The sequence below is a fragment of the Doryrhamphus excisus genome, chromosome 3, assembly GCF_030265055.1.
Source record: "Doryrhamphus excisus isolate RoL2022-K1 chromosome 3, RoL_Dexc_1.0, whole genome shotgun sequence".
In the NCBI taxonomy this organism is placed as follows: domain Eukaryota; kingdom Metazoa; phylum Chordata; class Actinopteri; order Syngnathiformes; family Syngnathidae; genus Doryrhamphus; species Doryrhamphus excisus.
In genome coordinates this window covers 30,291,996-30,317,735 of record NC_080468.1, presented here as the reverse complement: position 1 = coordinate 30,317,735, position 25,740 = coordinate 30,291,996, and the positions used below count along the sequence as shown (strand labels likewise).

The following is a 25,740-nucleotide window of genomic DNA, read 5'->3' as shown; positions in this document are numbered from 1 at the left end:
TTTTGGTAGAGCTTACATTTTAAATATACTGTGTGTTGGACCACATCATCTGAAAAGAATACTTTGAATGTTAAGTCCAACATTTGGCCTTTCAAACTAATAAATCAGAGCTTCAGGACAAGATTAAAATATGTATAGGATATAAATTCACATCAATATCTATCTGCAGATGAAATTTCAGTAAAATCTGAAATTTCAGATCCAGATCAAAATGTTTTTTGACCTGGATTTAGTACTGGATATCACTATTTCATTGTCCTGTTGTCAATATGGATGCCTTGATTGTAAATTTAAAAGCAAGTAAAATATGGATAATTTACATATTACAAAGTCATGCTAAAAATACACATTTTCCGAAATAGGGGTGCATGCTGGAATGTACACATTGCTGTTATGGATGATAGCTATAGGTATTTCTTGTGGTTATTTTGGGGTAAAAATGAATATGCAGCATGCGGTTGCACTGCAGTGTGAGGCAGGAAAAATATGGCTTATTTTTCTGTGTACACCTTAAATGTTAATTTAGTATTTTTTCATTTGAAAGCTGTGAAGCTCATTGTGGTATGTTGTTTTGTCAGTAGTTCCTGCGCTGCTAACCACTACAGGATTTTTACAACATTGTGGTTTGCACATAGATCGTCAGGTAAACAGTTTTTCAAATGGATCATTCATTGGAAAGCATAGCTTTTCAACCTACGCCACTAATGTATCCATTTAGTTTTTTTTCCAGTCACCCCAAGCTCTTCTGATTTGCTGTGTTAGCAAACTCTCTTTTGCAGCCTGTCAAAGTTTGTAAGTATTGTATTTTTTAAATTTATCTACACTATTAATTTACTGTGTGTGATTGGTTTCTGTTTTACAGGTTAATAAATGTGGACTTGCAAAGAGTGCAGTTTGGAAGTGGATACCAGGTACTTGGTGTTTAGGCATTTTAGGCAGTCACATAGGCATCTTCGAGTTAGTTATCGATATCCATGTCCCTATACCGATTGCCCTTGTACATTTAACACACACACGTAGCACGGGGTGATTTTAGGGCTATCTGACTAAATAACGCAGAAGAGTAGTTCTTGGGAGTCTGAACTGGTGTAAATGAGACACGGAAACAGGTGCTTTGCAGTGAAATTATGTATTGTAAACTAGGGAACAAAATGACAAACAAAAGTAAATTTTCACAAAACAGAGGATTACAAGTGGCTGTTATAACAGTTCAATGAGTCTCTGGGGTAACGGGGAGTTGAGGCCTCCACTCTGGAGGAATGGTTCTCGGTCCTTTAGTCCAATATCCAGAGTCAAAAAGAAAGACAGTCCTACCCGTTCGCTGCCAAGGCTTCCTTTGCCTGGGGTAGGACCCAAGCCGTCTTAAAAAAAACCTGACCGGCCAGAAACAAACAGGTATTAACATGTCAACTTCACCAAATTTACCGGTAAATACTCCAAACATACTCAAGATGGCCATCCTTCATAATCTCGGTAAAAGTTCACTCGTAGCATTCATCCCACTTTACTGTCTAGCAATAAGTTTAGCAGTTGAAATATACACATACACATGTAGACGTGGCCGGTGAAATGGAAAAGGCTTACCGCAAAGTTGTTTTCTGTAGGTATTGATATCAAAGAGGGTTGTGAGCATGCCGCTTGTTGACCAGCTGCACCTGCTTGGCCCTTTAGTGCTGCCTTGCAGGACAGACAGCGAATCAGGAGGGGACCTACCGTCAGCTGACCCAGTCATATGACTGCTGCTCATTTGGGTGGTGGCATGGGTTACACACACACTAAAAAAACATGTATATAATAACCATGTGTGGCAAGTGGGAGATGAAACACACATTTTTATTGAAAAACAGTTTAGATCAGGACACACAGGCTCAAAATTACCACAGGGCAAGAGACGAGGTATAGAAAAGTATAACAATTCTTTATTACATTAAGAACCATCAGCTGTGGATCATATTCTTTGACCCGTGGGTGGCACTAAAGGGGAACAGAGCTGGGACTTACCGTGGCGGCCCAAACTCAATATCATGAAGGGAGGAAGAAACTGAAACACCCGTGACACCACATACATGCAGGTCTGTGAGGAAAAACCCACCACCAGGATTGGGTCGCCACCTTGGGCCCGCAGCACCTGTCCACAAAAGAAAAGAATGCTTAAAAACAGGCCACAATGCTTCATACAAGCAGTCTATAAAAACACCCACACACGCAGGCACATGATCAAATAATAAGGAAATAAACAAAATGAACAGTAGTAACAGAACACAATTGAAATATAGTACACCAAAAATAGAATACACAAAAACAGAAAATAAAGAAAGGATTTAGTCACAACTAATTAAACCTAAAATTAAAGAAGATAACGACAACGGGTGAACCCAAACCAGGAAATAAGTAAAACAAAACCCAATTTTAAAAAGGGAGGCAGAGCCAAAACAGCAGCGCAGTTCAGGAGCTGTAGCGGTGGAGACATTGCAACTTGGGCCACGACCAGCGCAGCACCACAGAAGCCAATGGAGAAAGGCTACGGGAAACACGACCACACTCAGAACGTCCCTCAGCAGGGCAACCTGAACCCACAGAACCAGAACCTCACTCTGCGCTGTGATGCCAGCCAAAGTTCCAGCGCCAAAGCCTGATCCCACACCACAGTCCCACGCTGTTGCCAGAACGCACACCTCACTGGTAAAGCATGCCAACGGCACTATCGCCGACCACGGCACCGGCTCGTTCACCCCGGCACACGCCACAGCACAGCCGCCACGAGGAGCCGCGGATCCAGAAGGAGAGAAAGAGGGCAGGTGCCTGAGATCGAGCCCCACTATATAGCCGCGCAGTGCCGCCCATCAATCAGACTAATCAGAAAAACAGGTGCTGTGCCCACAGTGGGAGGACGCTCACAGCCCTTCTGCCACATCTACACGGGGGTAGATGTATCGTCGACCCGACGATAAACAGAAAACCGGCAGCTAACACCAAGGTCTAAAAACTGCTGTTTGGGAGCTAGAGACAGGGTCTTGTAGTCTGTCCGTCACATGGTGTGAAGAACCAGCTGGCCGAGGAAGATGATGGACATTTTGGTGACGGCCAGCAGTAGCACGAACAGTTCGTTGCAGGGACTGCTGACTAGTACTCGGATGGTCGTGGTGGGGCAGCAAGGAACCTGGAGAGGAGGAACCCCCATAAGCCGAAGGAATCACTGCACTGGGTCCGGCCCCTGCAGATGACGTAACTGGGACAGGTGAAGGCTGCAAGGTTTCAGAAGTCACAGAATGTGGTGGTGCAGGGGTCTTCGACACCAAAAACCAGAACTCACTGTCAGTGGAGTCATCTGGTGAGGCTGCCATGGAAGGGTGATGAGAGGGTGACGCTGGACTAGAAAGAGCTACAGCCTCAGACGAGACTACAGCCTTAAGCATGTCCCGATGCACATTCCTGGCCTTATGTAACTCACCCACCGGAGCCACGGTCTAAACTGCTCCACCACTTGCAGGGGCCCTCACAACCTGGTGGACCACTGAGCTCCAGAAGTCTCGAATCTTGTGTCGCCCCTCTGGCGCCATGGTCCCTCAAGTACACAAGCTGACCCACAGGAAGAGGTGCAACTTTGACTCGCTGGTCATGCCTCACCTTCCATCTGTCAGCTGCAGCCATCAGTCGCTCTCGAGCTCCCTCGAATGCCACTTGAAGCCTAGCCTGATGTTCAGAAACCCAGTCCTGTACCTTGCCAGGCACAGCCTGTCCATTGTTGAGTATGGTTCCATAGTGGATGAAGACGCAACGACGCAAGATGGACAGGCAAATACTCGTAGTGATACAAATGGAGAGAAAATAACAGAGAGACTGAGAGGTCTGACGTTTTTGTGAACAACGGTATTACTCTTTTGAAACCTATTGCTTTGAAAAGCCAAACTTTAGGTACAGCGGGAGGCCGGCCAGGGCTGCCGTCCTTGCTGCAGTAATGTTGTTCTTGTCCTAAAGTACACAAAAAGGACAAGATGTGAACATGTGAAGTTAGACTGAATGCAATAATCAGATTTTATCATTGATTTATTGTATGGGAGTAGTTGTACCTGGTCGCCATATAAGAGCTTGTAACCTTTCACCGAAACTTCAGATTTTCTTCATTTGGTAGAGCTTTAAAAACTGAGGTGTGTGCTTGTCGAGTGCAGCAAAGAAGGAGTAGCAAAGACTCTGTTTGGTGATGTGATGGAATTCACAGTAATGGATTACAAAAAGAGTACCCATTTACACAATGAAAAAGTCCTGCATCTCAATTTTAAACTTATGATAGACTTATGTAGACAAAATAGACAGTTATTTTTACATTACATGTGCTCTTATATTTTTACCCACCTGGGCTTCACAGTAGAGTGCAGGCCATCTTGCAACAACAGCAACCATGGGAGGGTCTGAATGTACTATTTCTTCCCGCCTCAGTGCGAAGGTCTGCTGCATAAGTTGATGAATGAGAACCATAGCTTTCTCCATGGACATCTTCTTAAACTGCTCCACCATCTCGAGTCTCTGTGTCTCCAGTGTGTCCTTAGTCTGTCCTTGAGGGTAATTTGGAAGAAAGTTGAAGATGCAAGTCATAGGTCAAGTTCAACATGTATTTAACGTCATATATTAGGGCATTTACGCTCTCAGGACGGGACGGCAAAATAAGCCTCTGTCAAGAATGACCGAGTTTCAAACTTTCATTTGTTTCCATTAGCACTGTTTTTAAAAAATCTGCAATACAAAAAGGGAAAAAACTAAATTAGTATAGTTTTCTTCAAAAACAAATAAAAAAACATTCCAGAGGCAAGCACATTGTCTAATAGCTTTCCTCTAGCTTTGTTACAAATCTTGAGAGGTCAAAATTGGAAAATGAAATTACCCTTTAAGTGTATTGTCAGGAATAACCAAGACAGTTCTTAGAAATGTGTGTCCTTCAGGTCAGAAGACAGGACAGCTGCTGGATGAAACGTTGCCTTTTTACTACAACTCTGAAATTAACTGAGAATGAGTTGGCCTTAAACTTTGTAGGCAAACAAAGGTATCTGGTCAGTTATCTGGCACACAGACTTCACTGTATGGCCCTTGCTTTCATCATCTGTTAGCTTATAAGATCATAGATGCTGAATGTACCATGTCTTATAGCTTTTCAGCAAAAACAACATCTCACTTCCAATAAGTTCCTGAATGCATGCCCTCAATGTTTGCTTGTTTTGAACAGTACACTGGTTGCTAGCAATTACATCTGTTACACAGGTTAAGGAAACAAAATCCGAAAATATACTCTTGTGAAAACCCCGGTTTATTTAAGTTAAGTTCGGTACGACGAACGTTAACTATAGCCACCAAGCTAGTCATCAACTTCATGTTTTAAGCTGCCGAAAAATATAATTCTGTGGAAAGCCTCGATTTAAGTTACTAACTTTAGCTGCGACAAAAGTTTGATATCGATAGCGGCCAACAACTGCCAGGGCATAAAAAAATGTTCTTACCATAGACAAGACATCAAGGTCCATTCGCCGCTGGCCTCAGCAAAAGTGAAGAGGTCGTTTCTGATAGCCTTCTGATTTCTTGATAAAACTGAAATAATTCAGCTGTGCTCCCCGTGTGGGTACCGTGCTGCTGAAGATGTGAGGTTGAACAGGTGCAAACAGGTTCCAGCAGGTTTCACAGAACTCTCTCAAAAATTAAAATAAAATCAGAGAAGATGAGTTTATCTAACTAAATAGGTTTGTTAAGATCTACTTGAAACCTTCTGTAACTTTAAATTAACTAAAAATGAAAGAGTTATTAAAACAATTGGTATCGTTTAAGTATATTCAATTCATTTTAAGTAAGTGAGTGTAATTTTTTTCAAGAATCAAGTCTAATTAACTTAAGTGGTTTAAAAAGATGTGCTATTAGGTTTTACAGTGTGGGCAAACAAAGTTTTTTTGAGTTGGGTCTAAACATATTTATTGGATGGAAATTCTGCCTACTATTTAATTGAGTTAGTCCAATTAGTTATTTTTTGGAGGGTTTAACGAAATTATTTTGTGTTACCTGTTGAGTTGGCGTTGGCGTAGAGTTGTAGAGACCCATCTCAATTATATTTTTGGTACCTCATTTAGATTAATTTGAGTTGGATTAACACGAAAAGAACAAGATCAACTAACATAAATATATTACGATGTACGAACATACTTTTTTGACTTAGGGCTAAACATTTTAATTAGATGGAAACTTAATGGAAATTTAGATTGAAATTTTATTTTGTTAGTCCAATTAGTTATTTTTTTCAGTGTAGTAAACAAGGCTTTCATTTGAGGTGTTTCATTTATTTATGTGCATTAAAAACATTTTATTTGAGAAAATCCAGTATTTCTGATGAAAATAGGCTATAATTGATCTATCTGGTTAGCGTCCTCCCCATACCAGATGACGCACCTGCAGAAGTGATTCAAATTAACGAACGACTCAGTTTTTCCGACACTCTCTCCTGATTCTTCGTCCTCTCAGTCTCGTTGGATATCGTCGCTCCCGTTCTCCGCTTCCTGCCTTTGCACCGCCTGAAAATCCTGCATTTCCTGACCGTCCTCGTCGGGATCGACACTGTGAGAACACGGTCGGTCTCTCAGGCGGGACTCCAGGACCGTCACGGTGCCTCTGAGCCAGTCCCGGAAGCCTCCTTCCTTGTAGACAATACGCCGGAGCGTGTATTCGCCGTCTGTGTCGTGGTTGAGTTTTTTGTACAGGATGACCAGGAAGAAGACAAGGACAAGCAGGAAGAGGATGAGGATGGTGGTGGTTGAGTCGGACATTCCTGAAGACGGAAAAAGTTCGACAAAATCAAAGAAGAGCTTTGGTTCCCAATCACAGGGACGTATGTCCAAAGTGTGGCCTGGGGGCCATTTGCAGCCCGCAATTTTTTTAATGGCACGCACATAAAATATATATACATATATATAAAAAATATAAAAATCAGCAGCAACTTTACCAGAATGAAGTGAGAATATTACAAGAAAAAAGCTGGAAAGTCATAATTTTACAATAATAATGTAACATTATGAGGAAAAAATAGTAGCATCGAGCAAAAATATTTAAAAAAATATATTTTTAAGTTGGAATATTATGAAAAACAAACCAACTACTTCTTTCTGAGAAATTAGAGTAACAAGTGTATGTCCTTCTTTTTGACAAATTACTTTTCTTATCAAAACGGGACTTTATTGTTATAATTTTATTATGTTTGTGGAGGAAAAGTCCAGATTTCTTCCATAGGAGAATAACATTATTCCCATTTCTATTTCTTTTGATTTTATTTATTATTTATTTTTCATGTCAAATCTCAACATTATTTTCTGGGAATTGACTTTTTTCAAAATATTTGTGAAAAACATAAATGCATTCTTGTCAGCTTTTTTGTCCAAAAATTATTTCTTTGTTTAAATTCGACTTTTATTCTCATAAGATTCAGCAAAAATATTCTACTATATTATACTTATATAAAATATAAATTATGTGTTCAATATAATAATATGTTTTCAATATAAAATGGAATACTAATAATGTTTTCTTTATATTCTTATAATGAATAATTCCAACTTTTATTGAAGTATGAAGTCTTAAGAATATGCTACATTACCACTGTAGAGAGTATGAGTACTTTGTGAGCACTTTGTGTGCATGCTTGTACAGGAAGTGAAGCGAGTTTGCAGACCTTGTTGGTTTCCTGTGGCAAAGACAGTACAGTCAGCAAGGCGGCTTGCAGATCCTTCCCTAAATAGATACATCGACTTATGTAAAACACTATTCCAACGATCATTCAATGAACATGACAACGTGTGTGAATTATGAACCGATCCAACCAATACAAAGACTTCCAGAAGTCGAAAAGTGTCAGAAAAGAAAACGTACCCAAGTTGTGAGCTGGAGCTTCTTGGAGGATGAAGTTTGGAAAAATTGAATAAAATAAGAAGTCGCAGGCGAATTAATCTTTATAGGTGCTGATGGCGGCATGCAGCATGGCTAACAGGTTCTAACAGGTCATGAAAAAACGGTAGCTCTTTTCAAGAGGATGGTGCGTAAAACAAATGCACGTCATCTTGTGTATTTACATAAAGAGGAAGCTTGTTGTCATTCTGATTGTTATGTATATGTATATATGCTGAATATACATATATATAATTTATTTTTGAATCTATATTATATATATATATATACACATATATATACATATATATTTTATTTATTTTTTGAATCTATATTTTATATATATACATATACATACATATATATATACACACATATACACACACACACACATTTTTTCTTTATTTTATTTTTTAATATATATTATATACATATGTATATATGTATGTATATATATACATATATATATGTATAAACATATACACACACACACCACACACACACACACATAGCTCATGGATGATATATATATATGTGTGTGTGTGTAATGGCTATTTGTCCCTTAACATGGCGCACAGTCCCTTAACATCTGATTTGACATCCAAAACTTTCTCCATCATCCATGATCCTCTTGGAGCCGTAGCATCTGCCACAAGGAGGATGTCTCAGTGGTGAGACTCCTTCTTGGCCTTGTCCACTTTTGTCTTTCCTGCATCAAAGGTAAGTACTCAGAAAGCCACCTTTTCCAAAAGAGCTCTGCCATATGCTGTACTTGTTTCCACCCTTTTTCTGACGTACAGATCATTTGAGTCAAATTGTCCGGGTGGCATGATAGGTTTGCCTTTCAACATCAGGATGTGATTGGGAGTGAGGGCTTCAAGGTCATCTGGGTCGTCTGAAACCTTTGTGATGGGTCTGCTCTTTAATATTGCTTCAACCTCACAAAAAATAGTTTGGAGCCCTTCCTCATCCAGGCTTTGCTGTTGCAAAACTGAGGTGAAAACCGATCAAGCTTTCCCAAATGGGGGCATTTGATGAGAAGCGGAGGGTATATTAAACCTCCATTCTATGCCATCCTGGACCAGAACCTTTTGAATTGTGCCATGATTCATAGCATCCAAACTCTCCTTCAGCTCCCGGTTAGCTCCAACAAAGTTTGTGCCATTATCAGACCTGAGAGTTAAGACAGGGCCTCGTCTACAGATGAACCTGCGAACTGCATTGATACAAGAATTCGTATCCAGTGTATATGCCATGTTTTTTAGGAAATCCTCAGCTTCCTCTAGAGCAGGGGTGCTCACACTTTTTCAGCATGCGAGCTACTTTTAAAATGACCGAGTCAAAATGATCTACCCACTACAAAAATGCAAAACATCTATTTATTTTCAAATGTATTGAGGATTATTTGTACGTACAATGTATGTTGATGTACCTTACATAACCAAATGAGCCAATATTGCAAAACACACATAATTAACTATTAACATTTTTTGTAATTACCTGAGTTTACATTGATGACTTGCACTGAATTGAACCAGCCAGGGATGCATAGTCCGGACAGTAGCTGCTGATAGCCAGGTTAGCCAGGCAAACGCACTTCGAAAAAGACATTGTGAAAAAAAAGTCCACCTCCCATTCCGTATGGAAGTGATATGTTTTTGCCTTTTTACTTGGTCCAGCTCCTTCACTCATTTTAGTGACCATAAACTTTAGCGAGGGCTTAAAATCTGACGCAATTCGCCGACTAGCTTAGCACTTTGCATCGTTGTTTACGCATGAGCGGTGACCTAAAGGTCAAAATTCAGTTGTCATCTGACTGGTTGTCCTGTATGTCAATCAAGTAACGGGGATGGATGATAGGCTGACATCGTAAGTTCTGCTGCACTTAGAGACGTTGTTTGATTTGATTGGTCGCCCGAAGGGCAACATTCAGTTGCCATCTGAATGGCTGCCCTGTATATCAATCAAGTGACGGCATTGATGCTAGGATGATATTTTTGTAATGTCACGCCACGATCGACCAGCGATCGACCAGTACCACCTCCGCGATCGACCGGTAGATCGCGATCGACTTAATGAGCACCCCTGCTCTAGAGGCTTCATCCGCCGGATTCTCTTTAGAGCTCACATACCTCCACTGATCCACATCAGTTGCTTCTCGGATGTAAACTGCTCCGTTTGCCACAAAGGTGTGGAATTGGCTGGTTTCATTGCGGATGTATTTAAAGACTGTTGTGCTGTCAGTCTAGAAAACAGATTCTTTTAGTTGAAGCTGCAACTCCTTTTGCAGCATCTTAGCAACCCTAACAGCAAGAACTGCAGCGACGAGTTCCAAGCGAGGAATTGTTGTCTGCTAGAGTGGAGCAACTCTACTTTTTCCCAACAGAAATTAAACATAACCTTTAGCATTAGTTTCTAGTCCCAAGTAAGATGCTGTTCCATATCCAACCTTACTTGCATCAGAAAAGTGATGAAGCTGTGCAACAACATGGTCTCCAAATTCTCTGGGCTTCAAACAGCGATCCACCTTCAAGCCAATCGGACCATTTCTTACCAGAGAACTCCATTATGGCTTCATCCCAGCCCAGGTTTCTCCGACAAAGTTCCTGGAGAAGCAACTTGGATGGCAAAATGAATGGAGCTAAAAATCCCAAAGGGTCATACAGAATACCTCTTCTGGTCTGTGGCTGTTCTTGTGCAGACGTCCTGAATTTGAACTTGTCAGATTCAATGCACCTCTGTAGTCCCAGTGCTCCCTCTACTGGAAGTCTGTAACCAAGTCCAATTACATGATCTCCTTTGCTATGCTGTCCTCTGTAATTGACATCAGCACTTTGCGGCTGTTGCTGATCCACTTAGAAAGATTGAATCCTTCTGTCTGACAAAGCGCAGTCAAATCCTTTACCATTTGCACTGCCTCTTCTTCCAATGCCATGGATTTCAAGCAATCATCCACATAAAAGTTGCATTTGACTGTGTTCACCACATCAGAAGAGAAATGTTGTGCTTCATCATCTGCTGTTCTCCGCAAAGCATAATTTGCACGACTTGGTGATGATACAGCTCCAAACAGATGTACTTTCATTCTATGTTCTACTGGAAACTGTGCAGTATCTCCACCAGAGGAAGCGGAGAAAGTCAACCTGTTTAACTGAGACACAAACTTGATGAAACATGGCTTGGATGTCTGCCATTACTGCCACAGGTTCTTGCCGAAATCAAAGGAGCACTCCAATGAGAGAGCTTCTAAGATCAGGTCCCTGCAAGAGCTGGCTGTTCAAAGATGTTCCTTAATACACAGCTTCACAGTCAAACACAACTCTCAGTTTACCTTTTCTTGAATGGTGGACACCGTGAAGGGGGATGTACCAAAGCTTTCCATCACTTTGTCTCATTTGGTCATCAGGTACCCTTTCTGCATATCTTTTACTGATGATGTCATTCAAGAATGTGACATATTCCTCCTTAAAATGTCCATTTTTATTGAACTTTCTTTTCAGGCTCTGGAGGCGCTGTTCTGCAACACAGCGATTATTTGGCATCACAGGATTTTCCTGTCTGAAAGGTAAGTCGATGATCCATGAACTTGATGGCTTCTCTGGACATTTCAATCTTCTCCTCTGATGAGTTCTCATTAAAGTCATTGTTGTATTGCTTAACCAGCATTTTTTGAAGATGTTCAACAGAGATTCGGTTTGTTGTTACAGTAGGACAGACACTCTTACGCTTACCATTAATGACCCAACCAATCCTGGTCCTGACTGCATAGGGTCCTTCATCCTGGCTTTTTATTAGCTCCCAAGGCTCCATTACCTTTGGGGCATCTGTACCGATAAGTACGTAAATCGACATCTGCATCGATGTCATGGAGCTTAACACCCTTCAGATAAGACCATTGATCCACATCCTCTTGTCATGGGACATTTATGCATTTACAGTTTAGCAGAAACACTTGAAGAGTTCACAGTATTTGGATTTTGTGCCGAGGATGTGCCTATATCCTGTCGCTGTATGTGAAGGACTCCCGGGTGCTTTTGGTGACACACATTGGCAATCCAAACGACTCCTACACTCTTTGCTTGTGTGGCAACCAAAAAAAAAGCCCTTTTCTTTTAGAAAATTAATCTTATCAGGGCTCGACAATAACGATGTACCGATGGCCCGGGGCAAGTTAAAACAAAATTCGGGCAAGTAAATCTAATCATTAATATTCCCGTCGGGCATGCTAAAGTGCACTTTAGTATGCCGTACTGCCAAGAGTTTTTTTTAAGCGGTTCTTGTTGGGTGTTGGTAAAACACGGACTGCGTAATTCCGGTGGTAATTTGCAAAGCAATCCTTGCAAATCTTGAAATGGACCAATCAGAATCGTTTAATTAGACCGCGGTCCGTAATCCACAATCCGCGTTTTACCCACACCCGTTCTTGTTCGCAATCAACCAATCAGCGATCGTTTGACTAGGAAAACATCTATCATGGCGTCCCTGCCAACATGGTCTAATTCTTCAACAACTTGTGAAGGAAAACAGCAAAAAGTGATGAACCAGTGCCTCCTAAACAAGTATTTTATTAGCGGTTAGCAAATCAAATGATGACACAGGTGAGTGAATCACATTGCTGTGACAATTTGAAGTGGTCACAATGAAACACCACCCATTAGATCCAATACCAAGTGCTGATTTTGCACAAGCTACAAAATCTAGCGCTTCCATTTCTCTGTGGATTTTTATCACCTTTGCTTCACAAATTATTGTTTGACCATTGAGCATTTTTTCTGGATTAAAAACACTTTACTAGTACACAAATATGTCAAATGTTTCATTGTGGTGCACAACTTCTAAATATCACTGCTTACTACGACTACCATGTGTAAGGTAGCATGGCTTGCCATGTTAACATACATCTCCACACATTTTCAGACATTCCTCCAAATACAATGCATCAGTACTATTATCTGATGAATTATCAGCATATATTGATATATGATATCATTATGGCAGTCTTTTCATTTTACATGGGGCAAGTTCGGGCAAGTAGTTCTCACCTTAAGGATTCCCCATGGGCAAGTCATTTTTGTTTTTAACGTAGAGCCCTGCTTATCCCGGTGTACTTTCACTTTAAACTCTGAGCACTTCACTCCAAGGAATGACTGCTTTGAGAGCAAAACAGACAATTCTGCGCAAAAGATACTTTGGCTTTAGTTATTGTATGTTGAGATGCACCTCCATCTTGTACTTCAGTGACATTAGTGGCAAAACTGCTTTCCTTTTTCCTTTGTTTTGTGTGATTAGCATTGGAAGCCTTGGAGTTGGTACGTTGCAAGTCTTTGTAATTTGTATGGAAGTTTAAGAATGATGCTCCTCATGTTAGATGATAAGACCAGCTCTTTCATATGCACAATTTGTTCTGTCAGATTTGAGCATCCTTTAAGAAAAAGGGAGAATGACTGTAGTTCTTTAACATCCTCGCTTTTAACAGGTGTCCAGTTAAGAATATTTTCCATATAAGCAGTGGCAATTCTATGCTCATTTCCAAAGTGTTCGGCAAGAAGAGTTTTGGTTCTGCAATAGTGCTGACAACTCTGCACTAGGTCTCTTGGCTGCCCCCTGGTGTATTGTTCAAGAAAGTGCAAAGGATTGTTCCAATTAGTTGTCTTCTCCTCCACCCCTTTTTCAAAGGCTCTAATAAAAGATCTGTATTGAAAAGGGTCTCCATCAAACACTGGGATACTTCTAGATGGAAGGACAGAGGATAGATTTTGCTGCACCATGAGTGAAGTGAAGTCATTTTGTCTTTACATTATGGTGGTAATGTCAGTTGGATGATTTTCCGTGCAGGCTTGAGTTTGAGTTTCATTCATTCTTTGTGCAGCTTGAGTTGGAACCTCAGCATTAATTAACATTTCATTCATTTGTGTATGCGACCTTTGTTTGGAATCAACAACCTGTGGTTGAGTTACAGAATTGTCCTTTGCAACCTTTTTATTCGGAAGGAATGTGCCGGCATCTGGGTTTGTGCAACTGCACACTGGAGTTGTTGATTTTGTGAATGAAATACGCCAGCACTCCTGCGTAAAGTAGCGCTTGATAGCCGACTTTACTCCGCGTTATCACACTCCATGAAACTTGCAGTTCAACACTGACTTTCAAACTCCAATCGTTATCACTGTTTTCCAATACAGCTTTTGCAGTGTGAACACATACCAATCAATGGGGCATGCCCAGTAAAACGTAAACATCAACATCACGTGATACCGGCTTCCCCAAGTTTTTCTTTCACTTGTTGGAATAACTCCGTATTGCCAGTTTTTCGTCTGTCCAGTCTTGAAATTTAGTTTGAATCAAAAACAAACTTTGCTTAGCAGTCCAGTGCCGATTGCTGGCCTCCATTTTTAAAACTGAAGAACGTCTAGAACTGTGTGTTACATCATACGTACATCATAATTTAAACAGGAAAAGATCAAATTCAATCTTGCTAATATTTTATAATTAAACTCAGGACATGTTTTATATACATATATATTTTCTTTTTTAATAAAACTGCACTTGTGAATAAAGTATAGAAGGGTTTATATTCTGTTTTACAGATGGCAGTAATGCATACGAAACCTGCTTACCAACCGCCAATAAACAACAGAAGAAGAAAAACACCACGAAGAAGAACGCACCCTGACAACTTTCCGTTTGAGCGGGCACAAGATACCTCAATTGGATTGGTTAAAGGAATATTCCATCCCTGTTCAATTATTTCCGTTTGAGCAAATAAACCAAATGCAATTGGAATATTTGGGCCCATGTATACTATTGACATAATGGCTATTGACATAATATTTGCAAATGATGATTAATAAATGTTAATTATAAAAAGTGATATTGGATAATTCCTCACGGCACACCTGACGGTTTCTCAAGGTACACTAGTGTGCCGCGGCACAGTGGTTGAAAATCACTGCTATAATCAAAAGGCCACTGATGCACCACGGGTTGGGTTTTACGCAGGCAAAAGAGTCATTGTCCATACAATCTTGTTCCGTTTCTTCGTATTTCTTTTTATTACCAAGCAAGCAAACAAAAAAGGAACAAAGGCATTGTCTCCTGTTGCCTCTCTTGCTATGTTGCACCGGCATGCTGGTCCTGTGAGCACTGCCTACATAAATAGATTGCAGGTGCCCAGGGTGTTATCCAATGAAATAAACCCACAAATAAACTATTAATTAACTCCGACTCCCACCCCCTGCAGGACACTTTGACAGCACTAGAGAGCTCCTTCAGCGATAGACTGCTTCACCCCAAGTGTGTGAAGGAGCGATATCGCAGGTCCTTCCTTCCTGCAGCTGTCAGGCTGTACAACCAGCACCGCTCCCAATAGACTTCTACACCACTATGTACATCTGTGTAATACTTTGTTTTATACTCAGTATAGTTACTCCAGACCCCATTCACTGTGCAATATCTGATCAACCTCCATGTGCAATACTAAGGGCTCTAAATGCAATATACTAAGTTCTATGTGAAGTATTTCCATAATGCCTCATATTAACTCTCTAACAACATCTCAGTGTATAGACTGGTCATATATCTCATCTCGTTTCATATTATCTACATACTGTATTGTATATAACTCTGGGAAAAACTGCTGATTTTGTTAATTCCTGGGTTGTTTATATTGTTTATTTTTCTATATTGTGTATTTTGTACTGCTTAACTGACTCTGTACTCTTGCTGCTGTGCAATACAAATTTCCCCACTGAGGGACGAATAAAGGCATATCTTAATCTTAAAATATGATAAACAAATAAATAAGAAAATATCAAGTAATCCAAACAAAACAACAAAAAAATAAATCAACAGATATTAGAAACCTAGGAACACACTACTAAATAGCTCCTACAATATACATACATATATATACACACACATACATATATATATACACATATACATACATATATATACATACATATATATACATACATATATATACATACATACATATTTTTTCCATCACCCTTAGCCGATGGCCGATTTTGCTTGGGCCGATATTTGTGGCCGATACTGCTTTTGCTCCCTCAATTTACATGGAAAAAATGACAATAACAAACATTACACGTCTCAAGTTAAAACAAATATTTATTGAAATGTAAACACTGAACACAGTAGGATTCAGCTTTCTTAAACACACATTTAAACGGCATTATCAACTTTAATAGGAATAAATATTCAACCATGTGCAAAACGTTTCTGTCGTAGTTTAAGTTCTACCTAGCATCGATGTGATGACTGGAGGCGTGACACGTCCCCCCGCCTCCATTCTGTGTGTGTGTGTGTGCTCTCTCCAAGCACGCACACAACACGACACGCATTTAACCTCAGCCCGGCGTTCGCTAAATGAAACTCCTCCAAACACCATGGGACTGAATTGCCAAGGTTGCCATTAAAGCGGTGTTGGTAACAGCTGTACATATTAGCCTCCAACTACATCAACAGCTCCCTAATTCCAACGGTAGGCACTTTTAAAGATGAAGCATTCAGCAGCATTCCTGGTTTCCAGACCCACATATTAAACTATATTGTAGTGTCGCTGGGAGCACTTCCTGGTTCCCTGCGTGCTTTGCGGCACCATCGATGTAAATAGTTGGTCAGTTTGTAGTTAAAGTTGCATAGTTGTTCATTCTTGGTCTGCTCAGCTAGTGAGAGTGCTTTTATTCGTCTGTTGCGTTGGTATGTGATGTTTTTGGGATTTCTTGTTGTCACACCATGACTTAAACTGTTATGCCTAGCGATCATCCAGTGAAATGTGGTGGGCTGTGTGTGGTGTAAAAAGCAAGCTTATTCTATTGCTTGCGAAAACACGCCCTTGTTATGATTCACCAGTGGGGGCGGGGTAGCGGTACCAAACTCCTGCATTTGTTGCGCGGTCCTGTGTTGCTGGCAACTCAAAGCTGCCCGGTGGATGCCTGTCGTAAATCATGCGGCGGAAAAATATATTGGCGCATACCGATTTAAGTAAAGCACGCAAATATCGGCCCCATATATCCGCCGGCCGATGTATCGATATCTCTCACACAGACACACACACACACACACACTTGGTTCCTGCTTCGACCTTCCGTCCTGTCGCACCTCCTCCGATGCAGCAGCTCCAGGGTCATCAGCTAGAGGCCACTGTTGGGGGGGATCAAGTGGACTGATCTCTCCACTGCAGACCACATGACAATATCTGGTCTGAGAGTAGTTGTTATGATCTCTCGGGAACACCAGCACTCCTTGCCTGGTCTCAGGATGGCAACTCCCTGGGTGGGTGCTGGATTGACGAAAGCAGCTAGCGCCGGCCTTACCATTGCCTGGCTGCGGTTTGCAGCCACCCTGCATACATATATACACACACACATATACATTGTAGCACGTACAATGCGTTATTACATTTAGCATTAGCTTTAGGCACAACCCAAGGGTAATTGCAAGATATAGGCTAGAATCAGAAAATCCAGATTTCGGCTCTGGGACTGAGAGAAAAAGAAGCAAGGCACACACTTTGAAGCTGTGGCAGTACCATACATATATTATAAAGTGCAAAAAACATAGAACAATAAAAACATATTTAAATAGGAATGGCCATTCACAACATTAATTTACAATAACACATTTCAATGAGATCAAGGCATACAACTGCCCAGTAAAGCGTGTCCAGAGGGTCAGAGGTGAAGGAAGGGAGTGGAGTTTGGATGAAGGCCAATGAGCACTGCGAGGGACAAAAGAAAAGGGACAGCTGCAAAGCCTCTTACCGGCCCGACCAGAGCAGGTGGATGCCAGCTCATCAGGTAACAAGCCGGGCATCAAGCTTTCAGGCGGGTTGCCTTAATGCAGGGTTCTCCTAGCTCACCATCTAAACCTGGCCTATAAAAATAGGACCAGCATAAATCAAATCCATGTGCACATGTAACGGAGTTAAAAATGCACTTTATTATTTATTTTCTAAATGCGTGAATTTATTATTATTTAGTTATTGTGTGAATTTTATCTCAATTAGTTATTTATTTTACTTATCTTGTTTTCTGGTCAGGTTTTTGAAGGACTGATACAGAACCTGGTCCGCACACGCACTCAAGAAGTGGGATTCCTCTTCGATATATTGATATTGTACATGTTGCAAGCCACCTTACTTCTTTAATCACTTTGCTATTACGTGAATCCACAACGCAGGTACATTTGAGGGCTTGTGGCCACCAGTAATCTAACTATGGATAGGTTTGCTACTCCTACTTTACCTAAAGGTAGGGGTGTTTGGTTCCACCATAATGTTGACGGTGGGATTGTGGGACATTCGATGTTCATGTCTGACGGTTGTACAGACTCTGGGTTGGGTCAAGGGTCGAGCTGTACTCCTGTGGGTGGGATGTTTGCAGGGGGTCCCCAAACTTCCACTCCCCGCAGTGATGTTGGTACCATACATCAACTCACAGACATGGTGGGTCAGTTAGGTGCCCAGATAGGTGAGTCCATTGTTTCAAAGCTGATGTCAGCTGGTGTTGTAAACTTGAATAATGACCACCACAAATTCTCACCTTCTCAGGCGACTCAATGTGATGCTACCCGACATGAACCCCCTCATGTGACAGTACATGTTAAGTCTGACAAAGTGCTACCGACATTTAGGGGTGACAACAGTGACAAATACTCAGTCCAGGACTGGATTGACTTGACTAAGACTCACCTCAGGCGGAGGGTGGGACTGGGGGGGCATTCACTTTTTGCGGCTGTTGGGGTGTCGTTTGTCTGGTGGGCTCTGCTGCCTGGTGTGTGTGTCTCTGTCCCGCCCTGGCACTCTTGGCTCACGTGCCCGGGGGGCGGGGTTGGGCTCTTCCCCATGCGGGTCCCGGTTCTCCTGCGGTCTCTGTGGTGTCACTCCCTGGGCCGCCATGGTGACGGATGTGTTGCCGGGGTGTGGTCCCTGCTGTTCTGGTGGTTGTAGGAGCTGCCTCGGGGCGTGTGGTTTGTCCGCGGCTCCTGGTGGTCCGGGGGTGGCGTAGCTGGCACAATCTCTGGTGGGGCCCTCCGGGGGGGGAGCAAATCTGTTTAGCATGTAAGGGCATTTAGATCAACAATACTATCTGCCCCAATGGCTGGACGGGACAAAAAAATAAAAATAAAAATAAAAAAATAAAAAAAAGACTCACCTCAGAAAAGAAGAAGTCCCTTTGTGTGAACATACAGAAGAAATCATGGGCCATTTAGTTGGCAAGGCCAGAGATGTCGTGAAGATTGCCTTGCGTAGCGATCCTACACTTGACGATTCACGAAAGTCTGCTCTGATATTTGATGTTCTTCTCCATTATTTCAGTGATGCTCCCTCATGTCTCCCCCTGGCTAACTTTTATGCCACTCTGCCTAAGCCAAAGGAGAACCCAGTCGACTACTGGATAAGGCTGAACAAGGCCGCAGACCTTGCGCTTGAAGGCTTGCGTAGGCAACGGAAGTGGACTGAGAACATGGCTGATGAGGTGGCGCTCATGTTCGTCAAACACTGCCGGACCCAGAGTTGTCCAGCACCTTGAAGTGTAAGCCAATTCATGAGTGGACCTCTCGTGATGTCCAGGTGAGGGTGGATGATTATCAGAGAGAGTTGAGAGCAGGTGGCAGGACTGCCGATGCCTCACAGCTGAAGAGCCACGTCGCCATCATCACCCCTGGGCAGTGCGGTCCGCCATCGTTAAACTGTGCTAAGTCTGAGCAGTTTCACACTCAGGGTCCCTTGTCCACCCCTCCTCACGAGCCGTGCCACTCTCTGAATTCCCCACCTTTACCTTCCCATAACCAACTTGTGTGCCAGCCTCTTTACCCTCCTGCAACATCTGTCTCTTCCACAGCATGCTCAGTGTCAGGCCTCTGTACCAGCTGTGGCACAGAACCTTCAACAGTCAGAAGAGGACCTTCTCACTCGTATGGTCGACATGTTTCAAGTGATGATGGAGAGAATGCAAAAGCGTAACACGTTTAGTCAATTCTGAGGTGGGAGGTTCCAACGCACACCTCGTGACCGCCGTAGCAGGGAGGCTGCTTGTAAAGTGTGTAATGACTCAAGCCACACCACCATATCACATTGTATGTCTGAAAGACTGTTTTGCCTGCTACAGCCCTGGCCACACCAAGCTGACGTGCCCTGCTAATGCTTCCTTGCAGTCTCAGGGAAACTAGCTGACCTGTATTTGGAGGGAGGTAGTACAGTCCCTGACAAAAGTCTTGTCGCTTATCCAAGTTGTAGGAACAACAAATAATAACTTGACTTGTAGTTGCTCAATTGGAATCAGAAATGACTTATATGAAAGGCAAAGCCCTCTAGATTATGCTTTTTATATCAAAATACAGTTTTGTACCATTCATTGAGTTTTATCATTTAATTAGGACATAAAGGTCAGATTTTGCTTGGACAAAAGTCTTGTCGCATACAAAAAAGGTAGAAATAATACATATACTTAAGTTTGAATACACAAATATGCTACAATAACATCAGAACATAAAGTCATTGTACCTTGGAAAAAAGAATTAATATTGTGTATGGCTTCCATGAGCTTGGAGGACTGCATCCATACGTCTTGGCAATGACTCAAATAACTCATCTGGAATGGCCAAGAAAGCAGTCTTGCAGGACTCCCAGAGTTCATCAGGATTTTTCGGCTTCATCTTCCAAGCCTCCTCCTTCATCTTACCCCAGACATGCTCAATAATGTTCATGTCTGGCGACTGGGCTGGCCAATCCTGGAGCACCTTGACCTTCTTGGCTTTCAGGAACTTGGATGTGGAGGCTGAAGTATGAGAAGGAGCGCCATCCTGCTGCAGAATTTGCCCTTTCTTGTGGTTTGGAATGTAATGGGCAGCGAGAATTTCTTGATATTTCAGGCTGTTGATGTTGCCATCCACTCTGCAGATCTGTGATGAAGGAGGAGGCTTGGAAGATGAAGCCGAAAAATCCTGATGAACTCTGGGAGTCCTGCAAGACTGCTTTCTTGGCCATTCCAGATGAGTTATTTGAGTCATTGCCAAGACGTATGGATGCAGTCCTCCAAGCTCATGGAAGCCATACACAATATTAATTCTTTTTTCCAAGGTACAATGACTTTATGTTCTGATGTTATTGTAGCATATTTGTGTATTCAAAATTAAGTATATGTATTATTTCTACATTTTTTTGTATGCGACAAGACTTTTGTCCAAGCAAAATCTGACCTTTATGTCCTAATTAAATGATAAAACTCAATGAATGGTACAAAACTTTATTTTGATATAAAAAGCATAATCTAGAGGGCTTTGCCTTTCATATAAGTCATTTCTGATTCCAATTGAGCAACTACAAGTCAAGTTATTATTTGTTGTTCCTACAACTTGGATAAGCGACAAGACTTTTGTCAGGGACTGTACAGGTCACACCTCAGACTCCCAGATTGACGACATGTATGATGCTGAGACTGTTTATGCTTCAGTGAAAGACTCTGGTAGTGATTCTGTTGTTTACCAGAACATTCACAAAGTTGGCAGCAGCAGCAGTCTGTTTTACATTACCTCTGACATAGGTGGAAAGGTCAAAATGGGCGGGTTGCTGGACAGTGGTTCCATGGCCTGCAGCATCAGTGAGACTGCCGAGATGAAGCTGAGAGAGGCTGGTGTGCTGTCTGATCTTGAACTCATTAATGTGAATGTGGTCCTCATCGGATGTGGCGGACTCCGAGTGAAACCAAAATGTGCTTTTGATGTCGAGATGGAGGTGTATGGTTGTAGGATGCTGGTCCCCACACTTGTTCCAGGTCAACACGATGAGTTGATATTGGGGACCAATGTTATAAGGCACATCCTTCATGAGTCCAAACTTTGTCGGTCCTACAACACTGACAACAGTGTCAAGCCCCTGTCCATCTGGAGACCCAGAATCCGAACAATTCCTGTCCATGCTCTCTGGCTTGAGCCCTTGGAAGGGTGGAGGCATGCCTGATAGGGTTGGTACAGTTAGGTGTAACTCAGCCACCTGTCTCGAGCCTGGCCGTGAATACCTTATTTGGGGTACTTCCCGAAGACACTGCTCTCTCCCCAGGTAGTGCGGTCATGACAGAGCCCACGTTATGCCGGTCGGCTCCCAGAGGTGTTCTAGTGGCGAAGATCATAACTACACTGTGGGGAGACAGATGGGTTCCGATTAAGCGCGTCAATACATCAGAGAGGCCTGTCCTGTTGAGACGCAATGCAAAGTTGGCTGATGTTTACCCTGTTGTGGCACTGGAGGATATGGAAGTTGCTGAACGCTCGGGGGTCTCCCTGAAAAGCTGCAGTCAGTTAGCCGCACTGTCTGCTATGGGTGCAGCCTCTTCTAAAGACAAGCTTGGCTCGGTTGGGCTTAGTGGTCTTGACATAGAGTCGTGTGAAGTGTCTGAGAACTGTAAGAGGAAATTGTCTGACCTTGTTTTGCAGAATGAGGATGTCTTCTCACGCCACCATCTTGACTGGAGAAGCAAAGGGGTTTGTGCACCGTATACACCTGTCAGACAACAGACCGTTCAGACTCCCATACAGACGGGTTCCCCCTGGCCAGTACCAGAAACTACGGCAAGTGTTGAGTGAGATGGAGGAGAAGGAGATCATTAGAAAATCAACCAGTGAATATGCATCACCTTTGGTGCTCGTATGGAAGAAGAATGGCGATTTACGCATCTGTACAGACTTTCGCTGGCTGAACAAAAGAACTCTGAAGGATGCTCATCTCCTCCCTCACCAAGCGGATTGTTTGGCAGCACTGGGTGGGAACTGCCTGTTTAGCACTATGGATTTAACCTCAGGGTTCTACAACATGCCACTTCATGAGGATGACAGGAAGTATTCGGCCTTCACGACTCCCATGGGCTTGTATAAATACAACCGCCTGCCACAGGGTCTCTGCAACAGTCCGGGAAGCTTCATGCGCATGATGACCAGCATATTTGGAGACCAAAACTATCTAAGTCTTCTGTGCTACCTGAAAGATCTGTTGGTGTTCGCGCCTGACGAAGAGACTGCTTTGCAGCGGCTAGAGATGGTCTTTGTGAGGCTTCGTGGTCTTAACCTGAAGCTAGCTCCCAAAAAGTGCTTCTTCCTCAGAAAGTCTGTTAAATTTCTTGGCCACATTATTGATGAGAATGGTGTTTCAACAGACCCTGCTGAGATTGAGAATATCACGAACATGACAACTTTTGACCTCATGGAGCCTGATGGTGTTACCCCATTTCTGAAGCGGATAAGGTCCTTTTTGGGACTGGTGAATTACTATCAACACTTTGTGCCGAAGTACTCTGCCATTGCTAAGCCACTCTTTGCTCTCCTTAAAGGTGAAAGGAAGAAAGGCAAGCTCGGAAATAACCGGTCGAGTAGAAAGTTGTGTAGATCCGATTGGGGTCCAGAGCAGAAGCAAGCCTTTTGTGACTTGAAGGCCTCGCTGATTGGCAGTGTTGTTTTGGCTCATCCTCATTTCAACCGCCCCTTCATGCTGTGTTGTCTGAGGTACAGGAGGGCGAAGCACGTGCCAGGCCCATTGCTTTTGCCAGCAAGTCGTTGTCTCAGTCCCAAAAGAACTACCCAGCCCACTGCTTGGAGTTTCTGGCCCTGAAATGGTCAGTATGTGATAAGTTCAGCCACTGGCTGAAAGGCCATAAATTCACTGTCTGGACTGATAACAATCCGTTGACGCATATCCTGACGAAGCCGAAACTTGACTGTTGTCGCTGGGTGGCGAAGTTGGCAAGTTATGATTTTGACATCAAGTATGTCCCTGGCCAGCTTAACACCGTGGCCGATGCCTTGAGCCGTGTGCCTTTTGTCAGGGAGACTGTTGGTCATAGGCTGCTATCTGAACCTTATGCCAACCTCCTTACTGAAGTCAAAGACGTGTCACATTCCATTGTCCAAAATGCCTTCCGGATGTCGAGTGGTCATGGGAGACCTTCTCACTGCCCAATGTGTGCCCAGTCCACTGCATATGCATGTGCAATCTGTTGGATCGGAGGAGGTATCTGCTGTGTTGCACTCGATCATGGAATGGGACGCAGGTCCAAGATCCCGTGCTGTTGAAGCGTTGCAGTACCTACCACAGCTAGTTCCACCTGGTCAAGACACCTTACCTACCTACACAGAAAAAGATCTCCGTGATAGGCAGCTACAGGACAGAAGTCTGTCTCGTGTTCTGCATTATGTTGAGAGGCACAGGAGACCTTCTGGAAGGGAGAGATTTAAGGAACGTGCATCTGTCAGCAAGTATGTGAAGCACTGGGACAAGCTGACTGTGAGCAATGGCGTGCTATATAGGATTTCAAGGGACCAGAAGACCAAGGCAAAGCGCTTCCAATATGTTGTCCCTGAATCTCCCAAGGATGAGGTCTTATTACAAGGAGTCCATGATGGAGCAGGACATCAAGCTCAGTTCAGGAGCCTCCGCTTGACAAGACAGAGATTTTTCTGGCTGAACCTCGACCGAGATGTGAGAGACTATGTTCGTCGTTGTCAGCGATGCATTGTCAGCAAGACTGTTGAACCTGAGGGAAGGGCCCCTCTGGAAGGGCATCAACAAGACCGCTTGAGCTGGTCTGCATTGACTTCTGGTCAGCTGAAGACTCCAAGAACAGGTCTGTTGATGTCTTGGTGATAACGGACCATTTTACAAGGATGGCTCAAGCATTCCCATGTAAAGACCAGACAGCTAAACAAGTAGCAAGAGTTCTTCATCTATTTCTGTATTTCTGAGTATTTCTGCGTCTTTGGATTTCCTGAACGACTCCACAGTGACCAAGGTGCTAACTTTGAGAGTCAGCTGATAAGTGAGCTCCTCAGAGTCTCGGGAGTCAGAAAGACACATACCGCTCCCTATCACCCGATGGGAAATGGAAGTGTGAAACGATTCAATCGTACCTTGGGTGGTATGATTCGTGCTTTGTCCCCCGCCGAGAAAGTTGACTGGCCGCTCCGTTTGCAGACGTTGACATTCATGTACAACTGTACAGCCCACGAGACAACGGGCTACCCCCCCTTCTACCTCATGTTTGGCCGTGTTCCTCGCTTACCTGTTGATGTGCTCTTCCGTTCCGTCCTTCATGACTGTGCTGTGACCAGCTATGACAGATATGTGGCACAACTTGCCACCGATCTTAAGGAAGCAATGTTGATTGCTCAGGACCATGCTGTCAAAGAACAGAGGAGACATGCAATGTTGTACAACAGGAATGTAAAGGGAGTCCACATTGATGTTGGTGACAGGGTGCTCCTGGCCAACAGGAAAGAAAGGGGCAAGAAGAAACTTGCTGATCGGTGGGAGTCAGTTGTATACACGGTGGTGGACAGGAACCCAGTTACGCACGTGTACAAGATCCGGAACACAATCTCTGGCCAAGACAGGGTGGTCCATAGGAACTTGCTGATGCTGGCAAACTTCCTTCCTGTGGAAGATGCGTGTGCACCGTCTGACGTTACCACATCCACTCCTGCTACAGTGGCCCCAAGCTCTGATAATATGGATAAGGATGGAGAGGCCGCTGAGGAAGAGGATGATGTTCCTGGTGCAACCACTTCACTCCCTGCTGATGGACATGATGGAGGTGCCCCCGCACCCAGAGAGGAGGAACTGAATCCTATGACTGACCCAGAGCCAGTGGACACTGAGAGGAGAACCATCGAGTGGATAACTCAAATATCAACCCCTAGTCCATCTGAGGCAGATGATGACCTGAAGAGCGTGACCTCTGACCCCCAAGCATGCTCAGCCTCAATGGTTGACCATTTGACGTGTCCGTCTATGACTTGTGACTCTGCCCCGGTGACTGTTGACAT

General features: G+C 43.1%; 1 long non-coding RNA gene across 1 annotated transcript; it reads right to left on the bottom strand.

The window, feature by feature from the left end:
• Positions 1 to 6,329: 6,329 nt before the first annotated feature.
• Positions 6,330 to 7,996, bottom strand: LOC131126327 (uncharacterized). The gene is made up of 3 exons (XR_009129145.1): positions 7,894 to 7,996; positions 7,697 to 7,755; positions 6,330 to 6,799 (listed from the first exon to the last, which is right to left on the bottom strand). It is a non-coding gene; the product is annotated as an uncharacterized LOC131126327 (long non-coding RNA).
• Positions 7,997 to 25,740: the final 17,744 nt, after the last annotated feature.